At 45.2% G+C, this 15,457-nt stretch overlaps 1 protein-coding gene across 8 annotated transcripts in view; it reads left to right on the top strand.

Annotated features, from left to right (window-relative positions):
* The window catches only part of RHBDF1 (rhomboid 5 homolog 1), a 77,561-nt gene that overhangs the window by 16,647 nt on the left and 45,457 nt on the right, over positions 1–15,457 (top strand). For 2 of the 8 annotated variants that reach the window (XM_075010387.1, XM_075010389.1), the window contains exon 2: positions 9,419–9,767. The exons of the other annotated variants lie outside the window; for them this stretch is intronic. The gene's annotated coding sequence lies outside the window, so the exon portion shown is untranslated. The remainder of the gene's footprint in view (positions 1–9,418; positions 9,768–15,457) is intronic. 8 annotated transcript variants of the gene reach the window in all.

Below are 15,457 nucleotides of genomic sequence, written 5' to 3' on the forward strand. Positions count from 1 at the left end.
CATTGGCTAGCATCTTCTGTGCTATCAGCACCCATGCACAGAGTGTGTAAAACATGCCTGTTCTGCCATTGAGAGTATTTGACACTCGCTTTGCCTTGAATGAGGAATGACACACATGGGAGGGGGCGGGGAGAGTCACTCCTGGTAGATAAGGAGGAAAGGATAACAGACCTAAAAGTCATTGATACCATAGGTACAAGTTATCCTGACTGTGCAATAGAATAGCGTCTAGGCCAGTAGTATATATACAGGGTGAAACTCTCTAATCTGGCAATCTTTGACCAGTGCCCGATCGAGAGAACTTTCTGAACCCCAAGGGAACTCAGTGTTGTCCAGCAGCATTACCAACACTTCCATTGCTTACTCAGCTCTTAGAGGATATTTAGGAGTAAATATCAGCTAAATAATGAAAACAGAGAGCCAGGTCTTGTGGCTGTAAGCAAACTTTATGGGGCAATGGGAAACTTGGCCACACCTAAGCTACGTGGTCATCCAGCTAACTAAAATCATGCCGGATGATAGATGTTGCTGGATGAGAGTGTTCTGGACTAGAGGTTCAAACTGTATTACACTTGGTGCTTTAATAGGACTGATTTTGCAAAGCTGAAAACAATTACGAGTAAGACTGTGATTTTGACATAAGTATTTTTTAGTAAAAGTCGTAGACAGAATGTGGGCAATAAACAATAAGCCATGAAGCCAGAACCTCGCCAGTGGGGGCTGACAACTGGAGCCTCACTGCCTGCGGCTGAAGATGCAAAGGTTTCATACAGCCATGAAATGCGTCTCCTCTGTGACTGACTTGTAGCTGTAATCCTGAGCCAAATGGGCTGGGAAGAAGAATTTAGTCGGAAAGAGGTGTACAGTAATTGAAACTGATTTAATAATACCTCACTAGATGCTCAAAAGACCACAGTCCCACAACTGAGGAAGAAAGTTATGCTTTTTAAAAGCCAAATTGGTTTGAAGTGGGAGTAATTGTAAAAAAAGAAAAATATATAGCAAATGGAGGATGAGGAATGTGGCTAGTAATGAACATAAATCAGAGGATAAGAATTGTACAAAATTGATAAGGGAAGCCAAGGGACATAAGGAGAAATATATGGCCCGCAGAAGTAAGGAAACTAAGGGGTTTAAAAATGTATTAAGAAGAAAAAAGAATTCTGACAATTGTTTTGACACATTACAAAATAGAAATGGTAGAACTATGAATAATAATGAAGAAATGCAGAATGGTTTAGTAAATAGTTCTGTTGCATATTTGGGGAAAGAAGATGTCTCATGATCACAATACGCTTTTCATACCACTAATATCTCTGGAGGATATTCAAAGAGCATATGCTAATGTTAAATATTTTAAAATCAGCAGCTTCAGATAACTTGCATCAAAGAGTTTTATGAGTTGGCTGAGGAGCTTGCTGGACTGTTAATATTGATTTCCAGTAAACCTTGGTACACTGGAGAAATTCCAGGAGACTTGAAGAAAGCTATTTTGTGACCATATTTAAAAAGGGTAAATTATATGATGTGGGCAGTTATAGATCTGTTGGTCTTTTGGAGTAGCTGATGCAGGACTTGATTAATCAGGAATTAAAGGAAGCAAATGTAATTAGTGCCAATCAACATGGGTTTATAGAAAGCCCGTCAAACTAATTTGATATATTTTTTGATGAGATTACAAGTTTTGGTAAAGCGAATAGTGCTGACGTAATATACTGAGATGTCTGTAAATTGACTTGGTGCCACATGGTGATTTAATCAGAAATCTAGGGTAATATAAAATTAACATGGCACACATCAAATGGACTAAAAACTGAAGAATTTCAAAATGTAACTGCCTCTGGGGACTCGCAGTCAAGTGGGTGTGTTTCCAGCGGAGTCCCATAAAGACTGTGGTGTTTGGTTTTTTTTTGTTTTTTTTTTGTCTCTGTGCTATTTAATACTTTAATCAGTGCTGTGAAGAAAACATAGTTATCACTGAGAGTCTGTGGATGGCACAAATTGGAGAAGGGTAAATAATGAAAAGGACAAGTCCTCTGTTTCAGTGATCTATATCACTTAGTAAACTGGGCACAAATAAAAGATGCGTTTAATAGCTGCAATGAAAGAATGGCATATGTACAGGATGGGGACTCCACCTTGGGAAGCAGTGACTATAAAAAGACTCGGATATTGTATTGGTTGTTTCCAACAGCTGTTTCCAAAAGGGCTAATGTGGTATTGGGTGCATCCACACTAAACTTTGAGTTAGGCACTACATCGAAGTAGCCAGCAGAGAATCTATGCACATTTTCCCTTACTTCGAAGTCCTTACTCCATTTCTGGGAATGGAGTAGTGCCCTACTTTGAAGTTTAATTTCAAAGTAGGGTGTGTGTAGATGCTCAGCTTCGAAGTTGCTTACTTCAAAGTTGTACTTTGAAGTAAGCAACTTTGAAGTTATTTTTGTAGTGTAGACACAGCCACTGTGATGTATAAACAAGGTAATCTGGAGTAGGAGTAGGGAGGTTTCTTACCTCTGTTTGACAGTTGTGCGCCCACTGCTGGTAACTTGGAGAGGATCCAGAGAAGAGCCACGAGAATGATGAATGGTTGAGAAAACATACCTTACAGTGATAGACAGAAGGAGCTCAATCTATTTAGTTTGATAAGACAAGCTTGAGGGGTGACTTGATTAGAGTCTATAAGTACATACACAGGGAAAAGAAAAATGTGGACTTCAATGTAGCAGAGAAACATATAGCATGATAAAATGGCTGCAAGTTGAAGTGATGCTAATTTGGACATGAAATAAGGCACAAATTATATAATGATGAGTGTAATTGATCAGTAGAGTTTAACTGTTATCAAGGCTGATGAGGGAGGTGGATTCTCCACCATTGATTCTTTGAATCAAAATTTGCTGTTTTTCTGAAAGATCTTCTCTAGGAGTTATTTTGAAGCAGTTCTGTGGCCTGTGTTATATACATGGTCAGACTAGATCAGCAGTTCTCAAGCTGAGGGTGTGCACCCCAAAGTGGATTTCTCTTAGTTGGAGGTCATCAGGGCTTTGTCTCTGGGTGGCTATGCTAAGGTTACAGGCCACCCCCTTCTGAGACATAAGCCTTTGGGCTTCAGTTTTGGCCCCACTAGGCTTTGGAATTGCACCTCTCCTGCCTTGAGAACAGCAAGAAGTCCTGTGGCACCTTATAGACTAACAGATATTTTGGAGCATAAGCTTTCATAGGCAAAGACCTGCTTCATCAGATGCATGAATAGGGGTGTGGTTTCAGAGGGGTATTTAAAGAATGGGGTCCCAGTAAAAGGTTCGGCCAGAGCTGACAAAGTCTATTCAGCAAGGTCGAAATGGCCCATTTTCAATAGCACATATCAAAAGAGGAAAAAACAGGTCCGATCAGAGAGGGGCATATGAGCCATTGTCAGAGTCTAATGGGGAGGTATTAACACCCAGGGCAGAGAAGCTGCTTTTGTAAGGTGTGAGCCACTCCCAGTCTCTGTTTAATCCTTGGTTAATGGAGTCAAATTTGCAAATAAATTGCAGCTCAGAGATTTCTCTCTCCATCTGATTTTTGAAATTTGTTTCAGGACTGCCACCCTTAAATCTGCTACTGAGTGTCCAGGGAGATTGAAGTGTTCCCCCATAGGCTTCTGTACATTACCGTTCCTGATGTCTGATTTATGTCCACTTAGTCTTTTACATGGAGACTGTCCAGTTTGGCCAATGTAAATTGCAGTGGGGCATTGCTGGCACATGATGGTATATATTATGTTAGGAGATAAGCAGGTAGAAGAGCCTCTGATGGTATGGTTGATGTTAGGTCCTGTGGTGATGTCACTGGTGTAGATATGTGAGCAGAATTGGTAGTGAGGATTGTTGCAGGGGCTGGTTCCAGGCTTCGAGTTACTGGTTTGTGATTTATAGTGGCTGGTGAGGATTTGCTTAAGGTTGGCAGGCTGTCTGTCGGTGAGGACAGGCCTGCCTCCCAAGGGCTGTGAGAGTGAAGGATCATTGTTAAGGATGGGTTGCAGATCACTGATGATGCGTTGGAGAGGCCTTAGGTGGGGGCTGTATGTGATGGTCAGTGGTGTTCTCTTGTTTTCCTTGTGAGGCCTGTCTTGTAGTAGTGAGAACAACAAGAAGTCTTGTGGCATCTTACAGATAAACAGATATTTTGGAGCATAAGCTTTCGTGGGCAAAGATCTGCTTCATCAGATGCATGAGTGTGGGAGTGGTTTCAGAGGGGTATTTAAAGAGTGGGATCCCAGTAAGAGGGAGGGCCTGAGCTGACAAGGTCTATTCATCAAGGTGGAAATGGCCCAGTATCAACAGTACTTATCAAAAGAGGACGAAACAAGTCAAATCAGGCAGGGGGATGTGAGCCTTTGTCAGAGTCTAATGGGGAGATATTAGCACCCAGAGCAGAGAAACTGCCTTTTAAAGCAAAAAGCAGTCAAGTAGCACTTTTAAAGACTAGCAAAATGGTTTATTAGGTGAGCTTTTGTGGGACAGACCCACTTCTTCAGACCATAGCCAGACCAGAACAGACTCAATATTTAAGGCACAGAGCAAATACGGTTGTACCTTAGTGCCTGGCTGTAAACAATGTATTGTGTAGTATGCCCTGGATGGAGGCTGGAGGCGTGTAGATAAGTACAGCGGTCAGTGGGTTTTTGGTGTAGGGTGGTATTTATGTGACCATTGCTTATCTGCACAGTAGTGTTCAAGAAGTGAATCTCTTGTGTGGACTGGTCCAGACTAAGGTTGATGGTGGGGTGGAAACTGTTGAAATCACGGTAGAACTCTTCAAGAGCCCCCTTCCCGTGGGTCCAGATGATGAAGATGTCATCAGTGTAGCACAAGTAGAGGAGGGGCGCTAGGGGACGAGAACTGACCCCCCCACAACTCATGCATCTGATGGAGTGGGTCTTTACCCACGAAAGCTTATGCTCCAAAATATCTGTTAATCTATAAGGTGCCACAGGACTTCTTGTTGCTCTCAGAGCTCCAGACTAACACGGCTATCCCTCTGATACCTCTCCTGCCTGTAATTTCAGCAGGGCCAGACTGTGCCTTTGAAAGCACCCCAGGATAGCAGAGCCAGAATGGGCACAGGCTTCAGTCCTCCCTCCTGGAGTGGTGTAGTAATTTTTGCAAGAAAAGGGTCATGGTGCAATGAAGTGTGAGAATCTCTGGGCTAGATGATCACCCCGGTCCCTTTTGGATTTAGAATCTATGAAAATTGCTTCACTCTCTGACTCAACTGGCATGCTAGGCTTTAAAGTGCTAATTGCAGTTATTGTGCTCGCTGGTTGTAAGTGTGGGTGAGATGGCAATAATTTTTGTTGAAGGGGGGGTACCACTCCAAGAATGTGGAAAGTGGTCAAGGGTCGCACTCTTATATGATGATGATGGAGGTGGTGCAGGGTCTGGGATGGAGGTTGGTTGCGGAAAGGAGCTTGCGGTAAAGGAGTGGGGTGCAGGAAGGGTGTGGGGTCTGGGATGGAGTTTGGGTGGAGGAGGTGATTGTGACCTGGGGCAGGGGCCTAGGATGCAGGAGGGGGTGCAGGGATTCAGGCTGTGACTCAGGGCAAAGGTTTCACCTGTGACCCAGGGCAGGGGACTGGGGTGCAGGGGTTTGAGTTGTGACCTAAGGCGGGAAGTTGGGTGTAGGGTCTGGGGAGATTATAGACGCAGAAGGAGGAGCAGAGGGTCTGGCTTATGTGTGGTGTGGGTGAAGGAGGGGGTATAGAGTTTTTGGGTTATGTGGGAGGGGGCAGGAGTGGGTGACAGAGAGCTGGGAGGAGCTACGGTGCTTGAGACAGTCTGGCCAGGAGACTTACCTGGGTGGCTCCCAGCCAGCAGCCCAGCAACAGGCTCTCTGCCTACTGCAGCCCCAGGCCGCTCAAAATTCCAGCCTGCTCTCTGCATCTCTCTGCACCTGTTCCCCGAAGGAAGTGGGAAGCTTGGAGCATTATTCTGTCCCCGCTACAGGAAACTCTCTGAACTCCTGTTGGCTGGAAACTCTAAACTGGCCGATGGGAGCTGAGATATTTTGAAAGTGGGCAGGAGCAGCACATGAAGCTGCTTCCCAGCATCGGAGCAGGGAGATGCTGGGGGCAAGAAGCTGTTTAAAGCAACTCTTAAAATTTCTGGGTCAAGTTATCCTGTCCAGATGGTTTTAAAATATTTAACATGAGTAGCTGCCATATAGCATCCTCCTTAGTTGGAATGAAAAATATTTCATCATCAGATGATATGAGCACATGACCCAGCTTCTTTGCAAATGCAGAACAGACATATTTATAGGACGCTTCAGCCTTGTTTGCATGGGTGATAGTGTCGCCATTTCCATGTAGCATTCAGCTGATAGGATGTCTTTTCTTGTGTGGAAGGTGCTCACCAACACGTACGGAGGCCGCTGTTCTAAGAACTTCATGATGACAGAAGTCGGGAGACAGGAAATAGCAGTTGGCTGCTTGCATACAAATCAGCAAATTTCACTGTAAGTGCAGCACGGCAGAGGCAAATCCTTAAAGGGCCTTAAGGTCATACAGGTCAGACCATGTATAGGGGATTGCAGAAGAAGGCAGGAAGGAGATTGGGATCAGACTAACAGAAGGGTGAATGGTGGATGGAACACACATTTGCTGTTGCTGTACCTAAAATGCTCCTTCCCATTGTTGGGGGTTGTGCTGCAATGCAGCTTGTTTGCAGATCTTTAAAGGATTTAGGGCTTGACGCTGTCTGATCCGATCCCTCTTAATCCATGTGTTTCTAGTCAGTGCTGGGCCAAGAGACCTCGAGTGTGCCTGGCAATAAGTATAAATGAATGTGAGACTTTGTGCTCTGCTGTTTTAGCACTTGAGGCCTTCTTGAAGCTAGTCATGCAGTCCATGTTGGTGAGATGGCAATGTGCCATGGAGGAGTGGATGATAAAACCTCACTAATAGAATTACTGGAGCTGGAAGAAACCCAGCTGTTTGAAAGCCTGGGAATTCAGAGTCACAGTTGCAGTGACGGTAGAAGCTTCCAAAAGCAAACAAGTTCAAAATAACACTTCCACTCCTGGCTTCCTTATCTCAAGGTTCAGCTGCAGAGCCTTGGAAAGAGGTTACTGTGTGAGGTATCTGGTCAGTGTGTGTGTGGGTGGTGTATGTTGTAAGCTGAGACCTTTTGAATCATGGTGGTGCTATTATTGACCCGGGTTTCTTTGGAGCTGTAAAAGGAGAGATGGGGTTGAGGAGACAAGCCTGCCCACAGCAAAACGGGACCCCAGGGCAGAACAGTCAATGGGCCCCTGCTGCTGCATTGCTGAGGGTGCTCTTTTGGTGTAGCCAGGATTTCCATGTGGCAGCCCAGCTGTCTTCAGGACCCCAGCACCTCCCCAGCCAGGCTTTCTCTGGCAAGCATCATGCAGGGAAGCAGAGCAGTGTCTGGATGGGGCTGGTCCCACTCATTCCACTCCTGGCATCTAGGCAAAGCCTTGCCCAGGCATGTCCATGCCCCACCTCCTCCACGCCGCCCCCCCCCCTCCCCCCCCCCCCCCCCCCCCCGCTCATGTTACTCCCACTATGCTGCCAAACAGCTGATGATAGTGGGTGGAAGACAGTGGGGGAGGGGAGACAGAGGAGTTGATTGGAGCTGGGGAGGCAGCGGGGGTGTCTGCCAATGGGTGCTCAGCATCCACTTAATGACTATTCCAGAAGCCCAGCAGCCTGCCCAGGCTATTTCAAAGTATCAGTAGCAGCAGGTGGGGTCCTGGACGCTTTTAAATTGCCTGGCACCCCGGGCATTTGCCAGCTTTGCCATCACTCCCTCCCACCCCCAGTTGGTGGGCCTGTGAGGCAGTGATGTTGTGGAATGTCTGTGTTGGCGTCCAGGGGGTGGGGTGGGGGGGGCGTCAGTCTGAGCAGTATTGGAGCTGGTGGTATTTCCTTGTGAGTCAGATGCTATCTTTTGCTGCTAATCGTCTTCTGATCTCCAGCTACTGACACAAGGCTGCACAAGAGACTTTTTGCACTGCAAAGATTTGCTTGCATAGCAGTCTTGCCTAGGAATGCGAAGAATATTACTTCACTAAGTTACACGGCTAGGCAGGCATAAGCCCTCGTATAGATGCAAGTTGTACTGGCAAAGGGGTCCTTTGTTTAAGCTGTACTGGCAGCAGTTCTTTTGTCTGTGTTAGTGGTCTCCCCCCATGAGGGGAGGCAGCAGGATGGTTTGCTGGTATAATCCTACTAGAAAACCTAAACTGGGAGTCCTTTAGCAATGTAGGGCGTAGAACAAGGCTTGATGATAGTATCTGAACACCCCATTCCTGGTAATCCGAGACAGATATTGGAAGGATATTGCAAAGGCAAAAGAAAACTAGCCATTGTCAGGCACTGAATGGTGTGTTAATACAGCCCTGTTACACGGGATTTGTGTGGGGTGCCATGAGTGCATTCTCAGGGAGTGTTCATTAGATCTGGTGGGGAGTTACTCAGAGGTGTGTGTGTGTGAGAGAGAGAGAGAGAGAGAGAGAGAGAGAGAGAGAACAGAATGGGCTGAAATTTTTCATTTCCAAACTTTGACAAAATATTTTATCTTCAGAATGGAAGTGTCAGTGGGAAATGTTTGGCTTTTGTTTTTTGTTCACAACTGTAAAACCAAATGCCAATTTTTGGGCATTGCTTTGTTTCTGTTAGTGGACATCAAAAATTTTAACATGACAGGCAAAACTTTTCATTAAAATCTCCAAATTTCTGCCAGGCCAGCAAGAATCGTGTCTTCAGTTGAAAATGAAAACAAAACCATCAGAATTTTTCATTTGTTGATTTTTTTTTTTTTTTCCTTTCCCCCCTCCCTCCAAGGAAAAAGCCAATTTCCCAACCAACTCTAATATGTAGGAAATGACCAAGTTTTATTATCCTGACACACACGGGTGCCTGTACCTTTTATTGACATGCATTCCTCTCCACCTGCTCATGACCATCCACTCCCACGCAGCCGTGAGTGTTCTAAGTGCTCTGAAATTCCCAAGTCTCTGACCTGCAGTATGGGAGGCAGGGGCTGCCACACTGGGACCACGCATCTGGAAACAGAGTGGGAAGTGGGCCAGGCTCTTTGCAGCCAGCAGAATGATGGGTATGCCTTTCCTGACTGCCTTCCCTTCCCTCCTTGGTCCTAGGTTGCCAGGACTGCTTCCTTTTCCCCTTCTGGTGTGTCATTCAGGAGGATGCTCTAAAGGCAGCAATTCCCAGTTGGAAAGGGCTTGTGGAAGGCAGCCAAGTCTGTAGCAGCAGGGAAATGGTCCTACGTAGAAAAAGGAAGGCTTTGAAATTGAAACGAGACCTTTGCCCAAGCACTTCTGTTGCGGACTCTTACCCCCAGTTAACTCATTAGGAAACTCCTAAAGGAAAATCTCTGCTTCCCTTAAGGTATCGAGATGAGGGGAGCCTGCCAGCAGCATGTGCCAGAGAAGAGAGCAGAGCTGGATCCCTTGCCAGTGAGGGAAGGGCCTAGTGAAGCTGTGTGACTGGACACTGTGATGTTGTAGGGAGGCGGACCCTAGCCGGACCACAAAAAACCCTCATTCTGGAATGCTGCTGTCTCTGGAGCTTTGCTCTGGTTGTGGTGTTTGCTTAGACACACTCAATTGATCTCTGAGTGTTCTTATGTTGACACTGGTACTCCACCAAAACAAGGAGAGTAGCTGGCATTGACGGGAGAGCGGCCTGCACTAAACTTACTGAACGCACGATGCCGCAGCGGATATGTTGACTTCAGGTAGGTTTATGTGTAGCTGAAGGAGATTGATGTGGGTCTTAGCGTAGATGAGCCTTAGACCCAAGCCTTCCTGCTCTCAGGTTGCTGCAGTCTGCTGACCAGGCTGTGCTGATGTCTCTTCCCTGGAGAGTGCACCTCAGCATGCACAGAAAGGATTCTTCTCTCCAAAGTGATGGACAAACCAGCCATATCCCTCAGTCCCTGGGTGGGCAAGCTACAGCTCTGGCAATGAGAGGGCTGGGCTGTTCCCATATGCAGTGCAGGACACATACAGTAAAGCACTGTTGTGCTCACAATGCCTGGCAGAGATGTTTCTGGCCAGCATAGTATAAGGGACAATTTGCTCCAACCCAGAAAATGTTTACATCTTTCTGCAGATTAATTTCTCGTGTGAGAGAGTCCCATTCTCCAGCCAGGAAACTCTGGCCTGGCACTTGTAACAATGCCATGCACTAGCCGCTCAGCCCTGTGCTCAGCCTATAACCACTGAGGTCAAGGGAACCCAGCATGGGATCCCCTTAGTCAGGGAAGTTTCTTCTGAATGGTTAGTTTGTTGAAGTTATAATCAATGATCTCCACTAGGGTCTCAAAGTAGAGTGCTTGGCAACTTCAATTATAAGCATCACCCCAGGCTCCACCTATAGTTGCCCTCTGCTATTTGAAAATGATCTCATCTGCTCAATGCAAAGAGAGAACAAAAAAATAGAGGGGAAGAAAAAAAAAAAAGCCTATTGATGCACATACTGTGAGAAACATGCAGAAGCCAAGCACTCGTTTCAGCAAACTAAGCAAAAATGTGCACAATTATTGCATATGTTTTGTAATTTTTGGCTCGCGGCTTCCTATTTTTCTGCGAATGAGGAAGATTGTGGAGGTTAATGTGGTTGCCCATTCAATGTATTATTCAATAGTATTACAAAATGTTTCACTTTCTCTAACACGAGGCTATGTATTCAATGAAGTATACACCCCAAAGCAGCTAAGCAGAAGAGACAAGTTACGGAGTCATAACTAATAATGCACAAGTTTTACATTCTTGCAGCACTCCTGCTTGATCATTTCCCATTAACAGTTTACTGAGTATCTGGGTTTTAATGAAGCTATTTAATAGGCATCATTGATTTGGTATCATGCTTATATACTGTGGGGATGTAGAAAGTCAAATGCTTTACGTAAGATTGTTAACACAATTATGTCAGTCGATTACCAAACCTGTAATCTCATTTAAAAAAAAAAAAAAGTAGAACCTGATCTATTTCATGTTTGTTTGACGAGTTCTAGCTTCCATAAAATGAAGGTGATTGCTTTTAATTATGCCGCTGTTCTTCAGTTCTTTACTGAGTATATCCTTTAGCAACCATTACATAATTTTGCTCACAGTGTCAGGCAAACCAGCCGGTAGCTACCCAGATCATGTAATTTCTCCTTTTAAATATCGGTACATAGGCTTTCTTGCAGTCCTCTGTAACTTCCCTGGTGTTCCAAGATTTATTAAAAAGTGACATGAATGGCTCGGAGAGCTCAGGGGCCAGTTCTTTTAAATGTCTTGAGAGCAAGCTCCCTGCTCTTACTGATTTAAAATTAGTGAAAGGGGGTAGATGCTATTTGACATTCAACATGCTTCCTCTTGGAACAGAAGATATTCCATTATCACTGCAACATAACAGTAAACTTTCATATCTGGCAGCCCCGGGACTGGGAGGTTGCTGGATATTCAGATATTCTGGAGGAAGATAGAGAGGCATACCTAGCAATGCATTACAATAAAGAAAAACAAGTGTAGATATTAAGAAACAAAAATGTATGCAGAGTACTTTATTTACCAGCAGTAGTATTGTACACTGTAAATTTATACTGCATTTGCTGTATATTTGTATTTACTTTCACTATATTGTACTTATGGAGAACATAACTAAAATTTACTTATGGTTAAAATGCCAGTTATTAGAGAGTTCTGGAGGATGGAGTGCCAGTTAAGATAGAGTTTACTGTAGTAGATGGTGATTTAGGTAAATCTCTTGTGTAATTGTGTAAATGTCTGCACCTCTGGTCTTCACAGCAGCCAGCACATGAATTCGTTTTGCTGAAGCCACTGTATGTACTTACCTTAGTTTTTTTTTTCCATTGAGCTACAGGGTGACCCGTCTTCAGTTCTACAGCCAAGAGTTGCTCCAGTACAGACCTTCTTATGCTCACGCACATGAGTGCATACACTCTGCTGTTTGGCATTGGACCTGAACAGATGTGTGGGCCTGGATGCTCTGCTCTCTCCAGCATCAGGGGCAGGCATGCTTGTGCATCCGGGGGCGCTCATGCTTTGCTCCCTGCAGCCTGAAGGCTCTGGCACGTGCTTGCATGTGGGAGTATGCATGCACGTGGTTTCCAGAGTATTTGGGAATCTGGAGCTGTCTCTTCTATAAGTCAGTGTAAATGGGACTTTGGCACTGAGCTAGCCTCGGCAGTGACCCAGGGTTTTTATCTGCAGCACTTCAGGAAGCCTGTTAGGAGAAAACACATTCCAATGGGCAGTCTAGGAGTGTGTGACTCAGACTGCAGTGTGTCTATTACAGGAGCTTGGCAAACCCCAGGGATAGCAATGGAACAGTTCCTGTATGTTAGTGTGTGAACCCCTTCCTATGACATACACTGGCTAACGCTGACTTGGGATGGAGGGGGCAGTGCTGGGCAGAGGCCAAAGTGAAGCTGCTTCCTCGGGCCATTTTCTGCAGTAGGACTGAAAATGTACATCAGGTCCATGGCTGTTCTGGTGAAGATCTGTCTGGGTGAGGCAAAGCCTGACTCATGATGACAGGCCCATAGGCCAGAAGAACTTGGTGCCTCGTTGCCCTCTGAGAAAAAGATTTTAGAGAGGCCCCCAGTGAGCTCCGACCTAAGAAAAGAGCCTCCCAGCATGTTGTGATGGTCTCTTTGAGGGTTCCCTGTGGCAGGCCAGCCTGCATCATCTGTAACTTCTTCTGGACAGTTCTTCCAGACTGGAGAGAAGATGGTTGTTTAGGGAATCGAGGGTAGAACAGCTCTGCACAAGTGGGCCAGCACCTGATCATGAAAACTAAGTGTAGCCCACACACCGTTCACGTAAAAATTATTGAGGGGCAACCTCAGCTGTCTGCCTATTACAAGTGAAACAAAAGTCTTCTGCATGTATCCGAATATAGTCCAAAGAGCTGGTTGCTGCTCATAGAATCTCACCTGTTGTCTGCTCTCTGACTTGCGTACGCAACATGTCTTTTCAAAAATGTAATGGGAATTTGTCCTCTAACTAGGAGTCTTTAAATCAGACTTGGATGCCATGTGCCCAAAAGGTACGTGCTAGATATGGGCTGGAAGTAAGACTCAGTGAAATTCCCTGTGTTGTGCAGGAGATCAGAGAAGATGATCAGAATGGTTCCTTATGGGCTTAAAATTTACAGAGTTCTCCCATCCCAAGTCTAGCTGACCTGCCCTCATTCATGGGCTAGCTCTCTGAAAATCCGATGAGACAGACTATTGGGAGCTATTTCCTTTTTTTCTGTAGTGTTCACCACCTTGCTCTAAAAGCCCCAGCTTTTCCTCTCTGTCTCTTTCCTCTGCAATTAAACAAATACCGGCTCTCCAGTTCTCTATACCTTCAGTGGATTTTTCACAGGGCTGAGGCATAGAAAGATTGATTCCTTAGCAGATGCCTCCAAGGTAGTAATGTAGCTGCCATGTTTGCAGCAGATGGTGACTCTTGTACAGTTAGTGTTGGGTATAAGATACGTGAAGAGGACGGCAGAATCATACTATTCACTCCCAATAGAGTAGCATTTGGGTGTGGGTTGGACTTTGCCCATATGACTAAGCATAGCCCAGACTGTAGGATTGTTGTGTAAACTCTTACACAATTTGGGATGATTCATGTATCTGCATTCCCAGCTTGACGTGAGGACTTGTTTGGGCCATGTGCTGATTTTGATCACCTCTTGTATCTTTCGCACTTGCACTGTTACGTCAAACGCCACCGGCCCCGAAGGTCTTGCTGGAGCCAACAAAAGGCTTCATACGTAACAAACAAGGTTTCCAGATGACATCGTGTTGGAATTCTTTCCATGCATTTAGCAAAAATGCAGCAGATTTGTAGTTTGGGGGGGCTGTTAATTTCGTTTTTGAGTCATGTGATATAGACTCTTCCATAAACACTTGTGTTTGGTACATGTGAGGCTAGTTGTGGTAAGACCTTTTAGAAAGCCATCAAGCAGTGGCTGTGTGTTAAGAATATTTCTGGGAACTTTGGCCTTTTGTCATACTCATTTGACAAATAATCTCTGAGGAGAAGGCGTGTTAGTCTGTAGTTTCACAAAAGACAAGCCATTCTGTAGCATCTTAAAGACTAAGAAATTTTATTAGGTAATGAGCTTGCTTGGGTAAGACCCACTTCAATACATAAATCTATTAGTCTTTAAGGTGCTGCAGGACTGCTTGTTTTTTGACAAGTACTGTTTACTTCTGAACTGCACCAAGAGTGTGTTGCAGATTCCACAGCTTGGGAAACTTACCTTGATCCCAATCTTAGGCTTTGCCTACACTTGCAGAATTTTTGTGTTGTCAGTTTCTCTGGTGATAGGGAACTAGTAAAAGAAAACCAGGAGTCCTGTGGCAACTGGAAGGCTAACAATTTTTATTTGGGCATAAGCTTTTGTGGTCTCAAGTCCACTTCATCAGATGCATCTGATGAAATGCGCTCCAGCCAATGAAAGCTTCACTCACGCAAATAAACTTATTAGTCTTCAAGGTGCCAGAGCACTTCTCGTTGTTTTTGCTGAAACAGAATAACCCGGCTGAAACCAGTAAGAGAAAAGTGCTGGTTTGGGTGCTTGCTTGGGGTCACAGGCATCCAAGGGTGTCTACATTTGCTGCACTTCCATCTCCAGTGAAACACCCTGAGAGCTGCTGCTCCATAGTGCAGCTCTCATGGGAAGCGGGGAGGTCATTGCAGGACACCCTGGGTTCCCTGCACAATCCCCTTTCCCCAAACACTGGTCAACTTCAGTAGCTCAGCATTGCTGCAAGCAGGATTTGCTCTGAGGAGCTGGCATTTTCAGTAGAATGTAAGAGAACACTTTTCAGGAAAACGGGAGAGGGAGTTTCAAAGTTCCCTGTGGATTTACAGGGGGAGGGAGGGAGGTCTGTTTCTCTGAAGTCAGAGCAGCAGAGGTGTTGGCTAGAGTGGTCAGCGAGGCATTCTGGGATATGTTGTAAAGGCTGAAAGCTTTGTATACAGCTAGAAGATGTCTTCAGTTCACATCACGGCAAAACCGTCACCAGTAAGACCTGTACACTTCTGGTGGAGATGGTTTCCTTTTGGCAGTGAAACTTCTGAGCTTTAGCCCAAAAAGTAATTTGCAAATGTAGACACTCCCACAGTTTCTGCACAAAAAAGGACTTGCTTTAAATGGCAAGCGTAGGTGTGCTCTTAGTCAACCATTGGGAATTTGTCAGCATATTGCATGTCAGGATAAAATGCAGAGAGCTGTCTGGTAATTGTGCTTCTCTGTTTCTTATCCTGACTAAAGCTCTGATGCCTTGTCTAGCTCCCTTGTACCTGGGGGATCCGCCTCTCTGCCACGGTGGTGTGGTTTGGCCTGGCTTGGAGTAAGACTGCTGTCTGTTTTGTTAGAGCTGTAAAGGCTGTACTTGAGAATTAACATGTG

Source organism: Carettochelys insculpta, chromosome 16, assembly GCF_033958435.1.
Source record: "Carettochelys insculpta isolate YL-2023 chromosome 16, ASM3395843v1, whole genome shotgun sequence".
Classification (NCBI taxonomy): domain Eukaryota; kingdom Metazoa; phylum Chordata; order Testudines; family Carettochelyidae; genus Carettochelys; species Carettochelys insculpta.